The sequence below is a fragment of the Eschscholzia californica genome, unplaced genomic scaffold (assembly GCF_041429995.1).
Source record: "Eschscholzia californica isolate CP2 unplaced genomic scaffold, dmEscCali1.0.p SCAF_2, whole genome shotgun sequence".
NCBI lineage: Eukaryota > Viridiplantae > Streptophyta > Magnoliopsida > Ranunculales > Papaveraceae > Eschscholzia > Eschscholzia californica.
Window position 1 is genome coordinate 51,738,327 of NW_028238309.1, and position 10,767 is coordinate 51,749,093.

The following is a 10,767-nucleotide window of genomic DNA, read 5'->3' on the forward strand; positions in this document are numbered from 1 at the left end:
TTGAAAACATCAAAATTAAACCTAACAAAGTTGGAGTGTTTCATTAATTACTAATTAAAGTGGCTAGTTTCAATAATTCTCCATTTTTTTTGGCACATGAATCCAAAGAAAATTGAGTACATGAAGAAGTGGTGAATTTTCCCAATGTTAGTTAACTCCGTCTATAACTTAGAACATAGGAGTAATACTTTATGTCATCTTAAAAATCAGCTGACGAATACCATGGAACAGTAAGACGAATACCATGGAACAGTAATCTTACTGTTCGTGTAGAAAGTGATTGTCCAATTGAGTCAGCTCAAGGAGGCTGTGGTCATAGTAGTGCCCCAACTCATTATCCTAAACACTTTTATTGAAGGCATCCCGCTTTGCAAAGCAAGCTACGAGTTCCATCAAGAGCCATGGGATATGAACCAACAGCACACACCCCATGATTCATGATTCATGTACACACCCCATGATTCATGTTTTAGGCAAGTCAATTTACACTCCCGACAGCCAGCCAATTGAAACTGATCAATTTTGTTCAACCACTTTAATACCCCCACATGGGTTACAAACTCACGCTACTGAGTTCGGCAACTGATTAGGTATGTCTAGCTTCTAATAAACATCTTGGTGTTGTTAAGATTTTCCTGTGTGGGACTAAAAAAAATGGTTGACAAGATTTCTTTCCTCTTTTAAACTAACCCAATCCAACCCAACTTTTTATTTGCACGGACGCAATCAAGTGATTTGTGGCTTCGTAAATAATGGTGGTCCCGACAGGGCTTTCTGTATTTTTGAAATATCACTATTTTATATTTTCGTCATGTTGCTTAAACAATTGTCGAGATGGTTGAGTTGGCCTCAGGCGCCAGATTAATGTTTTGATATTGAAGAGTGTGCGTTCAAATCCCACTCTCATTTTCAATATTATTTTGACATTTCTAGAAATTACCTCTTCCTTTTTTTTTTCGATTTTCTCACTTAAAATGTTATCTATCGTTACATTCTTCTAAAAAACGTTTATCACATATTTTATTTTATTCTTTCTTAATGTACTCGAACTGCTTCATTTCAATTAAACTTTTGTTATCAAATACCAAAATGAAAGGAAAAAAAAGAAACAATAGTTGTCATTTATGTTGTGGACAAGTAAGTTACGTTTCCGTAATATGATTCACGAGCTAATCTCCTTATGAAAAACTAAGTTTATACAAAATTTCTTATCAAGGTGATGAATAAATATAGTAAGTTTTACTTGGAGGAATCAAGAAATAGATATTTGAAAACGATTTTACTTTTCATTATATTAAAAAAAACAAATTAAACAATTCAACTTGTCGTAACACTTCAATAACTCTCATATTTTTATTGTATCAAAAACTAGAAGATCCAATGGATACTTTCCCACTAAAAGAACGTAGAAACAAAATGCAGATACTAACTACTAGCTATCCCACAAACATAATGGTTTTCTTCCAAATCTACTTAGAAGAAAAGATGCCCTCTTTAAATATAACAGAGCCCTCATCTTCCCACCAACATTAACAACTCATGGAGATGATGATAGATTGATAGCCAAGCCGTTCAAAAGATTTCCTAAAAAATAGGATTGCTTAGAATGATCTAATAATAACTACATAAATAGAGTTTTTGCTTTTTTGCATTATTAATCCAAAGAAAACTGAGTAGAGTTTCTTTTATAGGAATGAATATGAACGGACTCAAATTTATGTGAATTTTACATTCTCAACATAATCTAATCATATTTTCAAAAAAAAAAAAAATTTCTCAAATCCATAAGTTCCTAGCTCAAAACTCGTTAATTTGAGATAGATATTTTTTAAGATCTAAAATATTAAATAAGTAAACGGATGTAAAACCAGAGTTTGATAACTAAAAGTACATAAAACCTTGATTCAAATTCGGATTTCAAGTTAAAGAAAATGAAAATACCTTTGTTTGATCAATGGGTGAATTTTCTTTTTGCAAGTATTTCACTTCAAAGTTGATAGTGAAGTTAGAAACTTTTTTCAATTCACAAAGATTAACCAATATCTATACGGAGTATTTTTTTTTTAAGCTAAAGTGATCTTTTTTTCATAATCTCAATGGGGCGGTTATATCTTAACAATTCCCCCTTAGCTAACGCCTTTAAGATAAAAGGTCGCAGTCGACTACGTCTCAGTGATCCACGTATATCTGGGTGGTACATATACGGAGACGTTTATGAGTTGCGAAATTTATTTGCACACCAATTCAACATTATACAGAGAGTTGTGATTCGCATAGAAACCAATTTAAAAAAAGGGTCGTCCAATTCACAAAGATTAACCAATATCTATAGGGAGTATTTTTTTTTAAGCTAAAGTGATCTTTTTTTCATAATCTCAATGGGGCGGTTATATCTTAACAATTCCCTTTTAGCTAACGCCTTTAAGATAAAAGGTCGCGGTCGACTACGTCTCAGTGATCCACGTATATCTGAGTGGTACATATACCGAGACGTTTATGAGTCGCGAAATTTATTTGCACACCAATTCAACATTATACAAAGAGCTGTGATTCGCATAGAAACCAATTTAAAAAAAGTGGTTGTCCAATTGAGTTTCAGCTCAAACGGGGGTGTGGTGACAGAGGTGCCCCAACTCAGGTCAATTCCATACACTCGCAACAACAGCCCCCAACCAATCGAAACTGAATAGGTATGTCTAGGGTTTAATAAAGGACATGGAATTGTTAAGGTTTTCCTGTGTGGGACTAAAGGTAAACGGTTGACAAGATTTCTCTCCTCTCTCAAACTAGCCCAACCCAACTCAACTTTGGGCAGTTTTATATCCACCAACGGGATCTAGTCATCTGTGGCTTCCTAAATAATATTGTGTCGGTAGGGCTTTCTGTACTTTTGAAATACTTTTGTTGTACATTATCTCCACCATTCTTACCCAAACTGTTGAGACGGCAGAGTTGGTCTAAGGTGCCGAAAGGGCGTGGGTTCAAATCCCACTCTCAACATTTCCCTTTTTTTCAAATTTAACTGTGGTTGTCGTTTTTTTTTTTCAAATTTACCACTTAAAATGTTATCTATTGCCAGTTTCTTCTAAAAAAACGTTTGTCACATATTTATTATTCTTTTTTAATGTACTCAAACTGCTTCATTTCAATTAAACTTTTCTTATCAAATATCAAAACTAAAGGAATAAAAAATAAACCAAGGTTGTCGTTTATATTGTGGACAAGTAAGCTGCGTTTCCCCAAATAACCATGATTCTCGAGTTAATCTCGTTATGAAAAACTAAGTTTATTTGAAATTTCATATCAAGATGATGGTAAAATATGGTATACTTTAGTTGGAGGAATCAAGAAAAAAGATATCCAAAACGAATATCTACTTATTCATTATATTAGAAACAAATATTTTAAACAACTCAACTTGTCTTAACACTTCAATATCTCTCATATTTTTATTGTATTTGAAACTAAAAGATCCAATGATATCTTCCCACTAAAAGAAAATAGAAACAAAATGCAAATACTAATTACTAGCTATCCCACAAACATAAGAGTTTTCTTCCAAATCTACTTAGAGAAAAAAAAAATGATGTCTTCAAATATAAAAGAACCCTCGTCCTCCCACTAACATTAACAACTCATGGAGATGATGATAGTCAAGTCAATGATCTAATAATAACTAAATAAAAAAAATTGATTTTTTTGCCATATTAATCTAAAAAAACCAAACAGAATTTCTTTTATGGCTATGAGTATTAACGGGGCTCAAATTTATGTGAATTTTACATTCTTAACATAATCTGATGTAGTTTTTGAAACAAGACTTTTTCTCAAATCCATATATTCCTAGCTGAAACCTCGTGCATTTTGAGATAGAGATTTTGTAAAGATATAAATATACTAGATAAGTAAATGAATGCAAAATCAGAGTTTGATAACCAAAAGAACATAAAACCTTGATTCCACTTCGGGTTTGGAGTTAAAGAAAATGAAAATACCTTTGTTTGATCAATGGGGAATTTTGAATTTGGAGTGTTTTGATATTGATAAAGTTTAAAAAGGAATTGAGTGGTTAAAATCTAGCAGGTTTAAATTGTGTCGTAACTTTTGCAAAAAGATCAATTTGGAGGGGCTACATTTTGAGAGACCATTCTTTGACCATCAGGGCATAATTTCTGAGTAATTAGTATTGTCTTGCTTTTCGAACAACTCTGGATATTTTTACCGATATTTTTATAATAATGCTAAAAATATACAATTCACTAATGGTGGAGATGATAATCATAATACTTCGATTATGTGTTATTAAGAGTATAAATAAAAATATTTAAAGTAGTTTTTCGAATATTTTAGTGAAATGTTTAATTTTTAATTTTATTATAATTTAATTAAGTAATTTAAAATTTTATGAAGCCAAAGCCAAACACACAAAAAAGAAACATTAAAATGGTTAAAATGAAGAAAACAAAACAAAAAGAAGCTAAAACTAAATAAGAAAATAAAGAAAGGATCAAAAGAGGTTTAAAATAACTTAATTTAATAACACCAAATGTTAACAAGACATTCTTCTTCTCTAGCAAAGGGTCCTCCGTTCGCCGGAACCCTTTACCTTTCTTTAGTAGTTTGCTATCCCTCCATAAATAGTTTCTAGGATCCCAGATCGGTATGGTAGCCCTTGTGTTCTTGAAGAGGTGGTGGTCGTGGTGTATTGTGGTGGTAAGATTTATGGTTTATGGTGGTGGCGAAGGGTTTGAACGGAAGCGACGATGGTCTGATTGGTGTTGTATGGTGGTAGCGGAGTGATGGTGGTGGTTTGAGTTGTTGTGTTTGGTGGTGGCGGTGGATTTGAATAAAAGAGATGGCGGTGGCTTGAGTTAGGGTTCTTGGTGGTTTTCCAGTGGTTTTGTGGTATGATATGGTGATGGTTTTGTGGTTTGGATCATGGTGGTTTTTGGTAGTGATTGATGGTTTTCATCGTAATGGCGGCGGCTCGTCGGTGGGGGTGGCGCTTTCCCGTTAATGGCGATGATGGTTCTCTCGGCTGGGGGCACCTTTAATTTGAATACAATAATTTTGTCGATCTTTAGGGTCTTTTCATTCTCGATCTTGAGGATCTTTTTATTTGTTCGACCTTTAAGGTATTTTCTTTTTAGTTGTGTCTTCTCGTCCTTTCCCTTCATGAGGTACTTTACGTTCGAAAGTTTTGCGTAGAACTTTACTTATGTAACTCTCATGTAGTTCTCGTAGGAATTAACAATCGAATAACATGTAATGATGTGGATCATTTTTTAATGTAGTTCTGATTTCAATAAAAAAAATGGTTTAAAACAACTCATGGCCCATCATCCCACCATTTTGGTGGGAGGGAACAGGTCGGACACTTTTCACAGCACGGGGTCACAACACGGGAGATGACTAATGATCTCTCGTGCCGTTGAGTTGGGGAGGCACCAGTGTCGTTGGGGATGCTCTAATGGTAGTGGATGTACGTGTTTTTTTTTTTTGTTGAACTGGATGTACGTGTTATTAGTCAGATAATTGAATCTCAACTGTCCCCTTTAATTTTCACTGTTCCTGAAAAAAATATCTACTCATCAAACCAAAAATTTCACTTTCTGCTACTTCTTCTAAGGTAAGAAATCCATCATTGATTAGTTTGGTTTTAAAACCAAGTAGATAGTATTGGATGGATTGAATAGGTGGATGTATGTCAATTTCTTGTTGCGAGTTTTTTTTTTTTTTTTTTTTTTTTTGCAAGAAGTGGAAATGGATAGGTCTTCTTTACTACATCCACTCCACCACCAAGTCCACCACCACAACAACAATCGTAAAATTGGATTTTTATCTAATATTTCTTCTTTTGTTTTTTTTGCATTTAACTATAATGGATCCCACCAAAGCACATCTCCCATACTCCCTCTGACCCTCTCTCTCTCTCTCAAGGTGGTAGTGTGGTGGTGGGACTTAAAATCTATCTCTTTAGATTTCCTTTTCTATTCTGACTTTTTCCCTTCTTTCTTTCTCACTACCTAGTATTATTATCACCATCCAACTTGGATGACTCAGTCAATGATGTAACCATATGCTCTCTCTCTCTCTCTCTCTCTCTCTACATATCTGTTTGTGGTGGAGGAATGAATGTAGAGAGAGAGAGAGAGAGAGAGAGAGGAACCGGTTAGCTGTCCATCACTTTCTGGTGATGAGAAGAAATCTGAGTGGAAACAAACCTAACTTCTTTGTCGAAGGTCATGGACCCGGAAATAGAGCATGTTGTTGACCTTCTAACACTAGACAGCTACAGCCTAAATGCAGCAGTATTCGGGTCACATCCTAGTATCCATATCCCAAATGGATATATCAGGTGGGTTTGCCCTAATTTCCTATTACCATAACTTTCATACAAACAACCCTAGACAAAAACACATAAATAAAACACCCTCAGAAACACAAAATTGAAACAAATAAAAACATTTGTGTAAAATAATCAAGTACCATCAAAGTATATAACTATATAAGCATTGAGTATAAAACATTAATCAACAAGTTCAAGCTTAACATAATGTGTATATATATATAGAGAACTTAAAAATGGTTCTGTAATACCACCAAAAGTATGATCCGAGCCATTTTTTTCGACAGTAAGACATAAACTTGATTATCCTCCATTTCTTCTCAACCGATTTCGGTCCTGCAAAAACAAGGAAATACAAGGACTCGTTAGTAAGAATTTCAGACATTAACAATAAAGTTAATTGAAATTTGAAGCTAGAGAGAATTTTCACCTAAACAAATCAAGACGATGTCAACGGCAACACGCTTCGCCCCTTTAGCTTGCCGGGTAAGAGAACTCCTCAATTTCAAATGACTAAGAAAGCAGCATTGATGAAAATCGATATTGAACTACCTAGTTGTGTTCTTATTCAAAGGTACCAGATCGAAGAGTTATCCTGCTTTGGGTAGGACTCCATTCTTCGTCCAGGTATAATTTCTGAGTAATTAGTATTGTCTTGCTTATCGAACAACTCCAATCTTCCTCCATTGATAACCTCTGAGAAACCAACAGATGCCAAGTCGAATGATTGATCAAACTGAATTTCCTCCCTCGGAAAGATTGTTTGGTTCATAGGAGTGTTAGTTTCTCCGAAAATGTTAATCCCATGATGACCGTAGAAATTTTCATCGAGTTGGACATTTGATTGCACAGGAGTTTGATCTTCTATAGCTCTGCCAATGTTTCCGACATTAGGGTCGTTGTTCTGCTGAAGATTAGAATCATAAAACATCATAAGATCATTGATTAGTTTCTGCCCATCTTCTGGAAGTCCAAGATCAGAAATGTTGTTGAATTGAAGTGGACTTGGGTTTGGATTTTGTTGAACTATTGCTGGGTTTGCCTGTCCAAATGGCAGAGAGAAAGCTTGGGGTTTCTCCTCATTGACCTGAAAAGCTGTTGAAATTCCAAAGCCTTCAGAAGAAACTCCTCGAAATTGGCAAGTAGCTTGGTGATTGTTCCTCGAAATCCTATCACGAAATCCGAGGCGGTAATCGTTGTAAGGGCAGCGAGCAAACTCGCAAGTAAAGATCTGGTTGCTCAGAACTGTTTCTAGATCATTAGAGGGTTTTCTCTTCATGATAAAATCCGAATTGTTCATCTCTACCTTGATTGGAGGAGGTAGAGGCTGAACCAAATTTGTTTCCTTCATTCCCCGATTTCCCCCAGTTCCTAAATTGAACGGATAAAGATCTCTAGGTTTGCACTCGCCAATATTTTGATCATCTTCGACTCCGTCAACATCATACTCGCCACAATCAGTAATGGTGAAAGATCCACTCCCACAGTTTGAAGACAAAGGAAAGCTGCTACCAGGTTGGAGTTTCATCGAGGAGGCTTCTTCCTGGTTAATAATGGCAAGCCAAGTCGCGCTCTCTTTAGCAGTCATCTTATCCTGCAAGCACTTAGATTGCCTTACGAGCTTTCGGATTTTAGCAATATCCGGTGACATATGTTTGATCACAGCAGTTAATACACTAACTTTCCATGCCTTTTTCAGATCATGTGGCTTTTTGTAAGGTGGTGGACCTTGATCTTTTGGTAAGCCCAATTCAGACCACCATTCCTCGCTGCCAGTAGGCCACCATGGTGGTGACACACCCTTCTCCAAAGGGAAACGCCTCTGGGGCGGATCACAGTGCTGCATAAGAGCAGATAGAAGCGAACCGAGGGTAGTGTCCTGAAGTTCTTGCAGAGTATGAGGGGTCGAGACAACATTAGAGACGTCATTGTTCATACCAGGAATTGCATGATCAGCCTGGTATTTGGAAATCGCAGCAGGACCATTTCTATCAAATCTTACTTTCTCTTTCCACCACGCACGAAGGTTATCAGATGCCCCGCTAACGGGCTTCCCATTTTCGGGAATAATTCCATAGACAAAACCCTGAGCCTTACACACTTCCATCATCTTCAACATGTATTTCAAGATACCATCTTGAGCCCTCGACATCTTCTTCCTTCGAGCTTGCTCTTGAGATTGTCTTTGCTTCAGATCATCAAGTCCTTCTTTCCCTTTTTGCTGCTCTTTAAGACGACGTAAGAGCATCCTATCCTTCCACATCCTTCTCTCTAGCTCGTCGACATCCATTTCTTCATCCGAATAATCCTCTTCAACTGTCGCTTCTGGTTCCGTTTCTCGTACTTGATCTACTACTTCCATATTTGGAAGAGAGAAGAAATCGAGGTTTCCGTTAAAACCCATTTCTTCAAATATTCCCATCATCTCGAATTCCCCTCTTTCTCTCTACTCTCTCTAACTAGATCTCCTATCCTCCAATTTGAAAGTTTCAATTGAGGACAGAAACCTCAAAAGCAATTGAAATCAGAAACTGCAAATCTTGTTTTCACCTGCATACAAACACAATCAACATCTCTTCTACTCAATAATCAAAATTCATCTACAAAGGTATAAAATCCACTCACAGAGATAACTACAAAATTTATTCATCAAGTGAGGGCTAAAATAAATCTAAACTAGAACTGAAATCAACAAAACTAGAGTCATCAGAGAAAATGAATTTTCTAAAAGGTCAAAACAATTTGAATTTCCTCTCTTTGACATGAAAGAGAGGAAACGTTTGGGATTATTAAACATCATAAATGAAAAGAAGATGAAAACAACACGTAGTTAGAATAGATGGATCAGATTCTGACGCCAATTACCTAATTCTGACACAAATGACCTAATTTTTTCACGCGGATTCCGGGATACATTTAACATCAATATCATCAAATAAATTACTGATGATACTAAAATATTCGCATCCGATTTGATGCAAATTACTGGATTCTCATCTCCGATTACCGGAAAACGAAACAAACAAAAAATGAAACTACAGAATCAAAACGATGAAAGAAAGATCTGTATTCAAATGCCTAATAATTGAACTTTATTTTCCATTTCCGCTATTAACAACACAAACAGAGATCCTCAAAAAGAATTCTCGATTTGAAATCAAATCATGTTTTCAATTAAAAAATCAAAGAAATGAAATGAAATGAACAGAACAAGCAAAGAAATATGTATTAGATTTCAATACCAGATAGATAAAGAGAGAGATAAAGAGCTTCTAGAGTTTAGTCTCCTCCATTAAAATTCCTTCAAATTATTCAACTCCAAAATCCAGATAGATAAAATAATAGAGAGAGAAAGTATAGAGAGAGAAATTCACACCTCTTCTTGACTAGAGAGAGACTCTTGTTTCTTCTTCTTCTTCCTCTGGTGTGAATAATAATAGTCTTTGGTGAAAGAAACTAGTAAGAAGGATATTTAACTAGGGTTAGTTTATTAAACTGAAGTAGTTAACCGTGGTTAAGCCGTGGGTAGAATAGAAAGAACCGGCGTTAAAAAGTTTTTCATTTATTAGTATTATTTTTTGGGGAATTGGAAATAAAAGTCTAATTGATGGCGTTACCTGTGCTTTAACTTAAAGCGACTCAGACATCCCCCACGCTTACTACTCTCTTGAAACTTTCCCAGGGGTTAAATGTCTGAAATTACCACCATACCCTCTTCTTTATAAACTCTATTCATGTTAAAATATATAATAAGAAGTTTACAACAAGATAAATTTTACATTAAAAAGTTTAGGATAAAAAGTTTACGAGAAAAGAGTAAAAGGCTCTTTACTATTTTACGTATGATTTTAATAGATGAAGTCTTATTTTTCTTGTCCTTGCATCCGTCCATATTAAGAAAAAGAGAGTTTTGCTAACGATGAAAGTGTTGCTTGCAATAAAAAAACGAAGAAAGTGTTGCTACAATTATGTTGTAAATATAGAAGTTATATTTATGGAAAACTATAAATAAGAAAACAAGAAAAGTGTTTGTCGTGTTGTGGTATGGAAGACGTTGTCTTGAAAGTGGTTTTGGAACAATTTTAGTGTTAATTGTAGTATATGGTCACTCTCCAAGGACTTACCATTGTTATCTTTTTCTTCTTGTACTGAAGGAAAAAAAATATTGGAGTTGAAGACAATTTTACTTAGTACTTATAAGAAGATGAATTTTGTTTCTGCGTCTATCTCTGTTAGTTTGGCTAGAATTTATATCCTCGGTGAAAGATGTAATTTTTTTTTTTTTTTTTGGTGAAGAGGTGAAAGATGTAATTGACTACGAAACGTAGAGGAGATGATAGGGACGTTGAAATTGATCGCTACCCGCCCCCCATACCCAAATTATCCGAGCTTTTTAATGGACTTGGCGGACAATGGAC

At 35.3% G+C, this 10,767-nt stretch overlaps 1 pseudogene across 3 annotated transcripts; it reads right to left on the bottom strand.

The window, feature by feature from the left end:
• Positions 1 to 6,449: 6,449 nt before the first annotated feature.
• Positions 6,450 to 10,130, bottom strand: LOC147558843 (ETHYLENE INSENSITIVE 3-like 1 protein pseudogene; annotated as a pseudogene). 3 transcript variants are annotated; one of them, XR_015234443.1, is made up of 4 exons: positions 9,967 to 10,130; positions 9,726 to 9,805; positions 6,780 to 8,899; positions 6,450 to 6,685 (listed from the first exon to the last, which is right to left on the bottom strand). The product of XR_015234443.1 is annotated as an ETHYLENE INSENSITIVE 3-like 1 protein pseudogene, transcript variant X1 (transcript). The 3 variants fall into 3 exon arrangements; XR_015234444.1 differs by lacking the exon at positions 9,967 to 10,130 and having other exon boundaries at positions 9,592 to 9,797; XR_015234445.1 differs by lacking the exons at positions 9,726 to 9,805; positions 9,967 to 10,130 and adding an exon at positions 8,975 to 9,181.
• Between the last annotated feature and the right edge of the window lie 637 nt (positions 10,131 to 10,767).